General features: G+C 40.3%; 1 long non-coding RNA gene across 1 annotated transcript in view; it reads right to left on the bottom strand.

Annotated features, from left to right (window-relative positions):
* LOC133044519 (uncharacterized) overlaps nt 1–14,393 on the bottom strand; it is a 34,581-nt gene extending 20,188 nt beyond the window's left edge. The window contains exon 1 of the long non-coding RNA XR_009689961.1: nt 14,259–14,393. This is a non-coding gene — a long non-coding RNA (uncharacterized LOC133044519). The remainder of the gene's footprint in view (nt 1–14,258) is intronic.
* Nucleotides 14,394–14,896: the final 503 nt, after the last annotated feature.

Below are 14,896 nucleotides of genomic sequence, written 5' to 3'. Positions count from 1 at the left end.
CAGTGGTTTGTGTAAGCTTCTTATAGGGTAAGATCTGTGCTGAGTTTTTGTTTGTTTTTCCTCTGATGGGCAAGGCTGAGTGAGGTGGTAATCCTGTCTGCTGAGATTGGGTTTGTATTTTTGTTTTGTTTGTTGTTTATATGAGGTGTCCTGCGCAGGGTAATATTGGTGGTTGGATGATGCCAGGTCTTGTATTTAAATGGTTTCCTTTGTGGGAGTTCTCACTATTTCATACCCCCTAGAGTTAGTTCTCTGGTAGTCTAGGGTCTTGGAGTCAGTGTTCCCACTCCAAAGACTCAGGGCTTGATCTCTGGTCAGGAATGAAGATTCCACAAGTGGTTTGTTATGGCATTCACTGAGATTAAAATTAATATCCATAAATGAGAAACCAAAGATGAACCCCAGACAAACAGCAGTTACAAAATCAGGCAAATAATAATTAAAATAATAGAATATACACATATACATATACACCCATGAGCAAAGTCAAAACAGTCCAACAAAAATAAAGTACAATAGATTGACCCAGTGAACTAAGGAAATAAAAAATTATATGTATCAGTTAAGAACAAAACTAACTAAAGCACCAACTGGAAAACAAAACTAAAGCAAGGTGCCAAGAGGAGAATAAAGCAATGAAAACAAAACTAACAAATATGTTGAGAGGAAAGGAAAGAAAGGAAAGAAAGAAAGAATAGCTATGCAAAGTTAAATAGATGAAGAAGATTTATATATATTAAAGATAAATGCAAGGGGAAAAGAACAGTAAAAAAGGCAAACAAAGGAATAAATGTAGAAAAAATATAATAGGTTTAAAATAAGTTGAAAGTTAAAATTATAAAAAAGAGAAAAGGTTTTTAAAAAAGGAAGAAGAAAAAAAAGGAAAACTCCACAGAACTACAAAAGCCCAACGTAGATGCAGAGGTTTATAGCAACAATAAACGGTGTGACTGAATATACACACACATATATATGCCCATAAGCAAAATCAAAATAGTCCAACAAAAATAAAGTTCAATAGCTTGACCCAGAGAACAAAGGAAACCCAAAATTATATCTACCAGAATGAAAGTGAGAAGATGGAAAAATATATTCCATGCAAGTGGGAAGCAAAAGAAAGCTGGAGTAGCAATCCTCATATCAGACAAAATAGACCTTGAAATAAAGAAGATTACAAGAGATAAGGAAGAACACTACACAATGATCAAGGGAGCAACCCAAGAGGAAGACATAACAATTGTGAATATCTTTGCACCCAACATAAGAGCACCTCAATACATAAGATAAACACTAACAGACAAAAAAGGAGATATTGGCAGTAACACAATAATAGTAGGAGACTTTAACACCCGACTCACACCAATGGACAGATCATCAAAACAGAAAATTAATAAGGAAACACAAGTCTTAAATGATACATTAGATAAGACGGATCTCATTGATATCTTCAGGACATTCTATCCAAATGCAGAAGAATACACCTTCTTCTCAAGTGCACATGGAACATTCTCCAGGACAGACCACATCTTGGGTCACAAATCAAACCTCAGTAAATGTAAGAAAATTGAAATTCTATCAAGCATCTTCTCTGACCACAACACTAAGAGACTAGATATCAATTACAAGGAAAAAAACTATAAGAAACACAAACACATGGAGATTAAACAGCACATTTCTAAATAACCAACAGGTTACTGAAGAAATCAAAAGGGAAATAAAAAAATTTCTAGAAACAAATGACAATGAAAACACAACAACTCAAAACCTTTGGGATGCAGCAAAAGCAGTTCTAAGCAGGAAGTTTATAGCAATACAACCCTACCTCAAGAAACAAGAAAAACATGGAAAAGAGAGCCTAACTTTACACCTAAAACAACTGGAAAAAGAACCAAAAAACCCCAAATTAATAGAAGGAATAATATCCAAGCAGAAATAAATGAAGAAGAAATGAAAGAAACAATAATAGAGATTAATAAAACTAAAAGCTGGTTCTTTGAGAAGATAAACAAAATTGACAGGCCTTTAGCCAGACTCATCAAGAAAAAGAGAGAAGAATCAAATCAACAAAATTAGAAATGAAAAAGGAGAGGTTGCAACAGAAAATGCACAAATACAAAGGATTATAAGAGACTATTATGAACAACTATTATGAACAACAACAATATGGCAATAAAATGGATAACCTGGAAGAAATGGCCAGATTCTTAGAAAAGTTCAATCTTCCAAGACTGAATCAGCAAGAAATAGAAATTATGAACAAACCAGTTTCAAGAACTGAAATTGAAACTGTGATATAAATCTCCCAAAAAAACAAAAGCCCAGGACAAGATGGCTTCACAGGAGAATTCTATCAAACATTTAGAGAAGAGCTAATGCCTATCCTTCTAAAACTCTTTCAAAAAATTACAGAGGAAGGAACACTTCCAAACTCATTCTACCAGGACACCATCACCCTGATACCAAAATCAGACAAAGATGACATAAAAAAAGAAAACTACAGGCCAATATCACTGATGAACATAGATGTAAAAATCCTCAACAAAATTCTAGCAAACAGAATTCAGCAACACATCAAAAAGCTCATATACCATGAGCAAACTGGGTTTATTCCAGCGATGCAAGGATTCTTCAATATTTGCAAATCAATCAATGTGATACACTATATTAACAAATTGAAAGATAAAAACCATAAAATAATCTCAATAGATGCAGAAAAAGCCTTTGACAAAATTCAGCACCCATTTATGATTAAAACTCTTCAAAAAATGGGCACAGAAGGAACCTACCTCAACATAGTAAAGACCATATATGATAAGCCTACAGCAAACATTATTGTCAATGGTGAAAAACTGAAAGCATTTTCCCTAAGATCAGGAACAAGACAAGAGTGTCCTCTCTCACCACTATTATTCAACATAGTTCTGAAAGTCCTAGCTACAGCAATCAGAGAAGAAAAAGAAATAAAAGGAATCCAGATAAGATAAGAAGGAGTAAAGCTCTCACTGTTTGCAGGTGACATGATAATATACATAGAATACCCTAAAGATTGGTTCCAAATAGGGAAAGGAGTACGTCAAGGCTGTATATTGTCACCCTGCTTATTTAACTTATATGTAGAGTACATGATAAGAAATGCTGGACTGGAAGAAGCACAAGCTGGAATCAAGATTGCTGGGAGAAATATCAACAACCTCAGATACGCAGATGACACCACCCTTATGGCAGAAAGTGAAGAGGAACTAAAAATCCTCTTGATGAAAGTGGAAGAGGAGAGTGAAAAAGTTGGCTTAAAGCTCAACATTCAGAAAACTAAGATCATGGCATCTGGTCCCATCACTTCATGGGAAATAGATGGGGAAACAGTGGAAACAGTGTCAGACTTCATTTTGGGGGGCTCCAAAATCACTGCAGATGGTGATTGCAGCCATGAAATTAAAAGACGCTTACTCCTTGGAAGGAAAGTTATGACCAACCTAGATAGCATATTAAAAAGCAGAGACATTACTTTGCCAACAAACGTCCGTCTAGTCAAGGCTATGGTTTTTCCAGTGGTCATGTATGGATGTGAGAGTTGGACTGTGAAGAAAGCTGAGCGCCGAAAAATTGATGTTTTTGAATTGTGGTGTTGGAGAAGACTCTTGAGAGTCCCTTGGACTGCAAGAAGATCCAACCAGTCCATCCTAAAGGAGATCAGTCCTGGGTGTTCATTGGAACGACTGAGGCTGAAGCTGAAACTCCAGTACTTTGGCCACTTCATGAGAAGAGTTGACTCATTGGAAAAGTCCTTGATGCTGGGAGATGGGGGCAGGAGGAGAAGGGGATGACAGAGGATGAGATGGCTGGATGGCATCACTAATTCGATGGACATGAGTTTGAGTAAGCTCTGGGAGTTGGTGGTGGACAGGGAGGCCTGGCGTGCTGTGATTCATGGGGTTGCAAAGAGTCAGATGTGACTGAGTGACTGAACTGAACTGAACTGAACTGAAAGATACTATCAGAAAATTACTAGAGCTTTACAGTGAATTTAGCGAAGTCTCGGGATACAAAATCAATACACAAAAATCAGTTGCATTTCTATATACTAACAATGAAAAATCAGAAAGAGAAATTAAGAAATCAATCCCATTCACCATTGCAACAAAGAGAATTAAATATCCAGGAGTAAACTTACCTAAGGAGACAAAAGAACTGTACACAGAAAATTATAAGACACTGATGAAAGAAATCAAAGACAACATAAACAGATGGAGAGATATTCCATGTTGCTGGGTAGGAGGAATTAATATTGTGAAAATGACTATACTACCAAATGCAATCTACAGATTCATTGTGATCCCTATCAAATTACCAACAGCATTTTTCAAAGTACTAGAACAAAAAATTTCACAATTCATATGGAAACATAAAAGACCGTGAATAGCCAAAGCAGTCTTGAGAAAGAAGAATGGAGCCAGAGGAACCAATGTTCCTGACTTCAGATTATACTACAAAGCTACAGTCATCAAGACAGTACGGTATTGGCACCAAAACAGAAATATAGACCAATGGAACAAGAGAGAAAGCCCAGAAATAAACCCATGCACCTATGGGCACCTTATTTTTGATGAAGGAGGCAAGAATATACAATGGGGCAAAGACAGCCTCTTCAATAAACGGTGCTGGGAAAACTGGACAGCTACATGTAAAAGAATGAAATTAGAACATTTCCTAACACTATACACAAAGAGAAACTCAGAATGGATTAAAGACCTAAATGTATGACCAGAAACTATAAAACTCTTAGAGGAAAACATAGGCAGAACCCTCGATGATATAAATCAAAGCAAGATCCCCTATGACCCACCTCCTAGAGTAACAGAAATAAAAACAAAAGTAAACAAGTGGGACCTGATTAAACTTAAAAGCTTTTTCACAGCAAAGGAAACTATAAGCAAGGTGAAAATACAACCCTCAGAGTGCGAGAAAATAAAAGCAAATGAAACAATTGACAAAGGATTAATTTCCAAAATATACAAGCAGCTCATACAACTCAATACCAGGAAAACAAGCAACCTAACCAAAAAGTGGGGAAAATACCTAAACAGACATCTCTCCAAGGAGGACATACAGATGGCTAAAAAATACATGAAAAGATGCTCAACATCACTCATTATTAGAGAAATGCAAATCAAAGCCACAGTGAGATATCACCTCATACTAGCCAGAATGGCCATCATCAAAAAGTCTGCAAACAGTAAATGCTGGAGAGGGTGTGGAGAAAAGGGAATGCTCTTGCACTGTTGGTGGGAATGTAAATTGATGCAGCCACTATGGAAGACGGTATGGAGATTCCTTAAAAAGCTTGGAATAAAACCACAATATGACCCTGCAATCCCACTCCTAGGCACATACCCTGAGGAAACCAAAATTGAAAAATAGACATGTATCCCATTGTTCATTGCAGCACTATTTACAACAGCTAGAACATGGAAGCCACCCAGATATCCATTGACAGATGCATGGATAAAGAAGTTGTGTTACATATACACAATGGAATATTACTCGGCAATAAAGAGGAACACATTTGAGTCAGTTCTGATGAGGTGGATGAACCTAGAGCCTATTAGACAGAGTGAAGTAAGTCACAAAGAGAAAGATTAATATCATATACTAAGGCATGTATACAGAATCTAGAAAAATGGTACTGAAGAATTTATTTCCAGGGCAGCAATGGAGAAACAGGCATAGAGAATAGACTTATGGACATGGGGAGAGGGGAGGAGAGGGTGAGATGTATGCTGAGAGTAACATGGAAACTTATATTACCATATGTAAAACAGATAGCCAACGGGAATTTGCTGTATGGCTCAGGAAACGGAAAGAGGGGCTCTGCATCAACCTAGAGGGGTGGGATGGGGCGGGAAATGGGAGGGAGGTTCAAAAGGGAGGGGATGTATGTATACCTATGGCTGATTCATGTTGAGGTTTGACAGAAAACAACAAAATTCTGTAAAGCAATTATCCTTCAATTAAAAAAAAATTAAAAAAAAAAAAAACAAGAAAATAATTCTTGTCTTTGGTATTTGTAGCAAAATGTGACCCAGGGGGCACCTAACAGTAGGTTTCTTAGTCAGCTGTTTGCTTGTTTTTAATATTCTACTTCTTCCTGGGGTTGCTCCTGTAAAAAGCACAATCCATCCATTGCTCACACCAGCACCACATGTGCACATAGCTTTTAAAAATGCACATAATCTTTCCTTAGTCTCTTGGAAATAGGTCAGCAAAAAGGCACACATTAGACAGCAGACATCTACCTTGTCTGCTATTATGTTCAGATAAGAGTGGTTCACGTTCAGCCTCAACACACCCATGATGGGGCCCAGTTTCGTGGTGCAGCCCAGTCTGTTTTAATCAGAATGTTATCTGCTTATATTTATGTGACTTTTAGTTTAAATGCTTAATATTTAAATTAATTTTTAAATTTTGAGATAATTGCAGGTTGGCATTTAGTTGCAAGAATTAGAACAGAGAGATCCCTTAAGTCCTATTCTCCATTCCTTCAGTTGGCAGCATTTTGCTAAACTATAATATCATACCATAATCCAGATATTAACATGAATACAGTCATTATGTGAAACATTTTGTGTGAACATTTTGTGCACATTATGTGGCTTTTCAAAAGAAAAATTTTCCTTGCATTGAAATAAAATCTATTTTTTAGAGCTTTTACCCTGGTGGTCTAGCTCTTTTTTTTTCTGAAACAAGAAAGGCAAGATATGAAGATAACATGATGATATCAATTTTTTTAGAAGAGAGAATGTCTCCGAGAGCCTATGAAGCTGACAGCAGGTCAATGTGGAATTAACCCTAGCCTGATGGACTCCAGAGGTCTTGCTCACAGATGCCATACCAGTCTAGGTTAGGGTTATAGCATCTCAACTCTAAACAAGGGTATCAGCCCAAGGCAGTCAGCGGGAGCTGACATCCAGCAGGTGCACTGATGTAGAATTCTTTTCTCCCCCCCAGGTATTTAATATTTTATTTAGTTTTTTAGTTGAGTTTTACTGGAGCATAGCTGCTTGACAAAGTTGTGTTAGTTTCTGCTGCATAGAAAAATGAACCAGCTATACATGTACATATATCCCCTCATTTTTGGATTTCCTTCCCATTTAGCTCACCATAGACCACTCAGTAGAGATCCCTATGATATACATAGGTTCTCATTTAGTTATCTGTTTTATACATAGTATCAATAGTGTACTTAGCTTCCCTGGTGGCTCAGTGGTAAAGACTCCACCTGCGTGGGAGATCTGGGTTCAATTCTTGGGTCAGGAAGATCCCCTGGAGAAGAGAATGGCAACCCACTTCAGTTTTCTTGCCTGTGAAATTCCATGGACAGAGGAGCCTGGTGGGCAATAGTCCATGGGATTGCAGAATCAGACACGACTGAGCGACTAATACCCAGGATAAAAAGGAGAATTGCTTTGACTGAAAGGAAAGGGAACAGTTTTATGATTTCCACTGTTCACCCCTGTTCATGCAGGCATGGACCTTTAGGACCATGTATCTGTGTGTATCTGATGCACACATAGGTGCCGCGTTGAGAGGCAGGGGTCCCACTGCTGCTGCTGCTGCTAAGTCGCTTCAGTCGTGTCCAACTCTGTGCGATCCCATAGATGGCAGCCCACCAGACTCCGCCGTCCCTGGGATTCTCCAGGCAAGAACACTGGAGGGGGTTGCCATTTCCTTCTCCAAGGCATGAAGGTGAAAAGTGAAAGTGAAGTCACTCAGTCGTGTCCGACTTCTAGCGACCCCATGGACTGCAGCCTACCAGGCTCCTCCGTCCGTGGGATTTTCCAGGCAAGAGTGTTATGTCCGATGTCCAAATCCCCAAGCGGGAAGAGAGAAGGCCTCCAAGACAATGCAAATCGCAAAAAGGGAAGTTTATTGCTGACTCGAGTCAGGGCTCCTACCGCATCCAACGCAGTGGTGCGGGGTCAGAGAGCCCCGAGCCCAAGCTGTTACACAAATTTATAGGGTGAGCACACGCCGTTGGTAGTTGGTTTAAGCAGATTGGTTACAAGTTTGCAAAGCAATTTCATTGGTCAAACACACTCAAAACTTTTGCGCCTGTGGGACTTTCCCAGGGGTTTCCGCCCCATTCCTAATTGGCAAACAGCGGTCAGTGTTAAGCTGATTGGTTGTATCCAGGTGGTCTGATAATCTTACCACCGAGAAGTAGGAAGGCCTACTCCTAATCTAAGCTGCCTGCCATGGCATTACTTCTGCTCACTTCACAAGAGTACTGGAGTGGGGTGCCATTGCCTTCTCCAGGAGTCCCACTAGACCCACCCATTTCTGTGACCTCAGCAATCACTTCATTTGCCTAAGAATGCTCCAGTATCCCCGTTTAATGATCTGCTTGTAGATCATTGACTCAATGGACATCAGTTTGACAAACTCCAGGAGATAAGGAAGGACAGGGAAGCCTGGTGTGCTGCAGTCCATGGGATCGCTGAGAGTCACGACTGAGGACTGAACAATGACAAAAAGATGGGGTTACATGTCTACAGTATAATGATTTCCACCCCCTCCCCACATACCTTTAGAAAAATATTTACTAAAGGGAATTCCCTAGTGATACAGTAAATGAGAATCTGCCTGCCAATGCAGAGGAGCAGGTTTGATCCCTGGTTCAGGAAGATTCCACATGTCTTAGAGCAACTAAGCCCATGCACCACAACTATTGAAACTGTGCTCCACAATGAAGAGTAACCCCTGCTCACTCACTGCAAAGCGAGAAAGCCCGGGCAGCAACAGCGAAGACCCAGGACAACCAAAAAAAAAAAAAAAAAAATTCAAAATATATCCTATCAAGGCTTCCAGTGCTTCTATTGTCAGCATCATTTCTCAAAAGACTGCCAACAGTATTTATTCATACCCATCAAGTTTTCCTATTACCCTGGGGAAAATATTGCTATTGTTTATTTGCTCCAGTCACGTCCAACTCTTTGCAACCCCATGGACTGAAGCCCACTAGGCTCCTCTGTCCATGGAATTTTCCAGGTAAGAATACTGGAGTGGGTTGTCACTTCCTTCTCCAGGGGATCTTCCTGACAACCCAAGGATCAAACCTATGTCTCCTGCATTGGCAGGCAGGGTCTTTATCACTGAGCCACCAGAGAAGCCTGGGGAAGAATAGGGGAGCTTAAAAGGTAAAATTTATCTAAAATAGCTAGATGTCCACTTAGAGGATCCCTACCTTTTTACCACTTGTAGACCAACTGTTGTAACTGGAAAGAGAAAAAGGGAATAAAAGATAAAGAAAAGAAATCATACTAACGTGTAAGAAGAGATCATTCCCTCACAATCTTACATTCTGGGAGGAAATTGTGTAGACTCTGATATAAAGGGCAGAACATAACATGAACAATGTTCTCAGCACAATTTTTCTAGAAAAAAAACATACATTGCAAATTATGTTTACTATCTTGTCATGCTGTTCTAAATAATCTCATGGGACAAAGAAAGAATAGGAATAAACCATCCTGGCTGGGAAATGAAATGATCCAGGGTAGTTTTCCTTTTCTCCCTTTTCTACAGCCTCCAAAATGTCTACAACGAGTATGAATTACTTATACAAGGAAAGGATAAACTTTATGGAACTGTAATATATAAACGAACTTTCTTTGTGAAAGTGTCTTTTAATATCAACTGTTAGTGCAAGTGGGAACATGGCACTTTTAAAGTGGCTAAGTTCATATAAACCAGGCAGCGTCAGTTTTAATGTTCTGCTTGGCCCCTGTAACCAATAAGGATGCTAAACTTGTTCTTCAAGTTGTCTCTCAGATACTGTTTATCTCAATTGCACTTTTGACATGGGTTGAGTATCAGTCAATCTGAGCTTTAACTCTAGGGTTATTGTTGAAAAGCAGAGGTTCTCTCTTAGAAGAAAAGGTGACCAATGTAGAGTCAGACCTCAGAAGTTGTGTCCACAAGATACCATGAAGTCTAAGCTGCTGATTAGCGTCTTCTTCCAAACTGGGCTGCTTTGTCCTCATCAAGCAATGGGCTATGTGGAAGGAAGCTTGCTTCACAGCCAAACTCCTTTTTTTTTTTTGGCTGTACCACATGGTATGTGGGATCTTAATTGCCCAACCAGGGACTGAGCCCTTGTCCCCTGAAGTGAAAGCACAGTCTTAACTGCTGGACCACCAGGGAAGTCCCTGGTTCTTAGAACCTGATGGATGGCTGGAGTTCAACTGATGTGTATGAACTCAAGTCAAAGACTATTAATCTCATTTATTTCCCCATGATTGAATCTTTTCTAGAATTATACCAATTATTTCCTATTCGAGCTGGACTTTGAGTACCAGGCAACTGAAATGCACCAAGTCAAGTGTGTTATCAGATATTGCAATCGGCACAGAGGATGGGGTTTCCGTTTAATCTCAACTTAACCTCGCTCTCCACTCATGAACTTTAGAAGAGGATTCTAATAAGATGGTCAAATGTGTGATCTCATTCATTGTAACAAGCACTGCCTTCCCAGATGTGGGGCCTGATTTCCAGCAGCGGAAGGCGAGTCTATTGGATTAACTCCAGCCTTGTGATGGATTTGCTCTGGGTTTTGTCAGCCTTCAAGGCAGATGTAATGGGAGGAAATATGGAGTGTGTGTCTTGGCAGAGGACGCAATGGTGCTCTCCCGGAGACCAAGATACTGTCAGGACTCGGGGTAACAGCTCATCATTCCAGGAACTTTACGCTCCCTCCATGATGTGAAATATACTTTGCTTTCCTTTCAGTTTTGAAGGGATTTGTTATCATTCTGTAATGCCAGTAATCAATTATTCACCTGTGGACTTTTCTCATTGAAGCCTCAGCGTTTTCCGTGGCCAAGCGTGACTTCTGGCTTTACTACTATGTCACCAGTGAGTGGTCTGTTAAAAGCATATTAACTAATAGACAGCAGAGTTGTGGTTGCCAAGGGGTAGGGGCCGATGAGGGGGTGGATTGGGAGTTTGGGATTAGCAGATGCAAACTATTATCTATAGAATGGATAAACAAGGCCCTACTTTATAGCACAGGAAAATCATTCAATATCCTGTGATAAGCCCTAATGGAAAAGAATATGACAAAGAATATGTATATATGTATAACTGAATTACTCTGCTGTACAGTAGAAATTAACATAACATTGTAAATCAACTATCACTCCCATAAAATTAAAACATGTTAACTAACTTTACAATAACCCCAATAAATCATCATTAGGAAGGTAAATTTGATTTGGGGGGAAAATAACATAGTAATACATCCCCCAATAAATCAGAATTGACTTTTTGATCCTTTATTTCCTAACATAATAAAGTTTTGGTGAAACTTGACTGAAGCTCTGGGCTTATATGCTCAGTCATGTCCGACTCTTTGCAACCTATGGACTAAAGCCAGCCAGGCTCCTCTGCCCATGGAATTTTCCAGGCAAGAATACTGGAGCGGGTTGCTATTTCCTACTCTAGGGGATCATTCCTGACCCAGGGATTGAACCTGAGTCTCCTGCGTCTACCTCAGTGGCAGGCAGATTCTTTACCACTGCGCCACCTGAGAAGCCTGTGATCAAAGCTAGTAAGTTCTAAAGAACTCAGCGAATTTAGATTTCCTGAGCATGTGTTATAGATTATCATGTAGGTCCAGGTCATCAGTTGAGCAAAATGAGAGCCAAAGTGGCTTGTGTAACAACCTCCCAAGCGACAGACAGGGACGATTTGAGACTCGAAATGAGCCCATCTAATTTCCATCATTTTCACAAATCTGCCTTCCTCCATATTATTTTTAATACTCTCTTTAGTAAGCAACACAGAGGAATAATTTGGGGGGACTGACGTCTTCAGACTTAAACTCTCAACGTTAATCTAAACTCTAAACGTTCAACGTTAATCTCATAAACTTGTTTAAATTGGTGGTTAGCCCTTTATTAAACTCTTTAATTGGACTTGATCCAGCACTACCCATGAGGAAAATACTAATGAAGTGACTCACAAGTAGGCAGTTAGCTACACGTCCTTGGGGTATGCCAGGCAGCTAGACTGAAAGTCATGATTGTGCATCTCTAGGAATTCTTCAAGTTCTGATGAAGGTGATACCAGCAAAACATATTTGAAGTCAATGGAAGATGTACATTAACATGGTAGGACCAGCCCAGAACATATGTGAGAAATGTGCCATGGGTCCCAGGCTGGCAGGATTTCAGAAAGAGAGCTTTGGAAAGACTGGACAGGGTTGCTTAAGATGAAAAGCAAACAATTAGAAAGGTATTGGGAAAACCTGGGCAAGAAACAGGGCACCGTGGCGGCAGCAGTGTGGATGGGAAAATGGCATGTATTTGAGAAAATCCTGAGAGGCTGGCTAACAAGAAAGACAGAGGATGACAGCAGCTTCTGGATGGTTTCGAGTTTTCTGGGATTGAAGACGGGTCGAGGAGGAGACTTCCCGTTAGGAGCGACACTAACGGGAAAGGAGGAGGTGAGTGGAAGAGATCTGGGTCTTGGGCTCGGTGTCTAGACTGACTTGTATATACAGGTTATTAAGACTCCTTTCAGGGAACTTAAGTACTTAAGACTTCGCAGGGGGCGTCAGTCAGTTTGATCCCTGGTTGGAGAGCTAAGATCCCACATGCCTTGTGGCCAAAAAATCAAAACATAAGCCAGAAGCAATAGTGTAACAAATTCAAAAAGGCTTAAAAAAATTAAAACCTTTCAGGTTTCTACATGCAAATATCCAATAAGCAGTCATAGCCATGTGTCTGGGAATCGGAAAAGAGATATACCCCAGGGAAATATATTTGGGAGTCATCAGTATCTAGGTGCAAATCAAAGTGGTTAAGTCTCGGCAAAGTGCTTGGGGGGAGAAATCAAAAAGGAGAAGAGTAGAGAATGAACTTCTCCCAGGAAAGCAGCACTGCAGGCCTGAGTAGGAGGAGAATGGCCTTTCAAGGGCCTGAAAGGATGTGTAGGGAGGCAGGTGGTCACTCAGCAGGGGTGACCTTGGGGGGCAAACCCAGGGGAGGAATGTGAGGTGGGAGTGAAGCCTAGCAGAAGGGAGACTGATGAACATCCTTGGTAACCTGGTCTTCTCAGCTTGCTGATGACAGGGGGGTAACGAGGTGGATATGAATCAAACAACAAGTCAGAAAAAGAATTTCTCAAACTGAGGTCTGTAGGCCTTTGGAAGTCCAAGGTTATTTCATTCGATCAATTGAACTAATATTGTAACTGAGCAGAACCCTGTGGAGGGGACAGGCCTTTCCCCATATCTTTTGCTTTAGCACCCCTCTGGGGGCACCTAGATAATAGCATTCCATGCACTGTCCCTGAGTTGTTCTGCAGATGTAGAAACCCTCCCCCTCTCCAACAATGGAAGATGTTAACTACTCAGCTACCAGGAACACATGGCCCCAGGCCTCCTGGAGCCTAAAGACTAATGATGTTAACCCCTGTGACACCACCCTGCTGACTTGCCAATCAGCCCATCAGAGAATTGTGCACAAGCTGACCACAGACCCTGAGACCCCCTTCCGTCACTTCACTTTTAAAAGGGTTTTCGCTTTGCCAAAACCCTTCTGGGAGCTCAAGGCTTTTAGGGAGTGAGCCAGTGTCTCCTTGCAGGGCCCTGCAATAAACCTCTCTCTGCCAGTGCAGGGGACACGGGTTCAATCCTCGGGCCAGGAAGATCCCTCATGGCCCAGGGCAAGCCGGCCCATGGGCCACACTGACTGAGCCCACGTGCTGTAACTACTGAAGCCTGCACGCTTAACGCGGTGCTCCGCAGCAAGAGAAGCCATGGTGATGAGCAGCCCTGTCTTGCTAAAACTGGGGCAGCAGCAGCAAAGACCAAATATAAACAAATGAAATTATATACGAAAAAAAGTTTGGCTCGTGGAATACAATGCTTTGCATTGTATTTGAATTTATTTATTTGAATAAATATTTATTTGAATAAATATTTGTAAATGTTATTGAATTAAATAACATGACTTTAATTAGTAACAGATACATTATTCTCACTAACAATTCATATTAACAATTGACTAATTACTTATAATTAATAATATAATAGATACTAATAAGAATTAAGATCAATTACTACTGATAGTTGATTCTGCACATATAGAAGGTCACAGAAAAACTTAATAACAGAGAGAATCAATTTCCTGATATTAACTCAAGTGTTCTCATCTATGCTAAACTGAGTCAAATAGAAAGTAAACTCTCAGAAATACCTTTGATTAGGGACTCTTTCTGCTGCTGCTGCTAAGTCACTTCAGTTGTGTCCGACTCTGTGTGACCCCATAGACGGCAGCCCACCAGGCTCCCCGTCCCTGGGATTCTCCAGGCAAGAACAATGGAGTGGGCTGCCATTTCCTTCTCCAATGCATGAAAGTGAAAAGTGAAAGTGAAGTCGCTCAGTCGTGTCCGTCTCTTCGAGAACCCATGGACTGCAGCCCACCAGGCTCCTCCATCCATGGGATTTTCCAGGCAAGAGTACTGGAGTGGGGTGCCATTGCCTTCTCCGAGGGACTGTTTTTAGACCTGATTAAAAAGAACCTTCAAGGAAGAAACTATATTATTTTCATTTATGACATATTCAAAAAATTATGTCTATTTCTGTCACATAGACCTCAGCTTTTACAAATTTAATTTTTATTTTACACTTAGGTTTGCCAGCTTTTAACCACTTAAAAAAGAGAGACCACAATACAATGTGGCCTCTACTTCTTGTGACTATAATTTGGTTTAAAGATGGGGAATTAGAAATGATCCTACCAGTTCCTAAGGCTCCACGATTGAAATCAAGCACTTAAAATTACATCTATTTTTTAACAATCACAATGGTAACTTTTTAAAAGACAGTTCTCTT

The sequence above is a fragment of the Dama dama genome, chromosome 23, assembly GCF_033118175.1.
Source record: "Dama dama isolate Ldn47 chromosome 23, ASM3311817v1, whole genome shotgun sequence".
NCBI lineage: Eukaryota > Metazoa > Chordata > Mammalia > Artiodactyla > Cervidae > Dama > Dama dama.
Note: the sequence above shows the minus strand (reverse complement) of the source record. Positions and strands in the feature narration are given on the sequence as shown.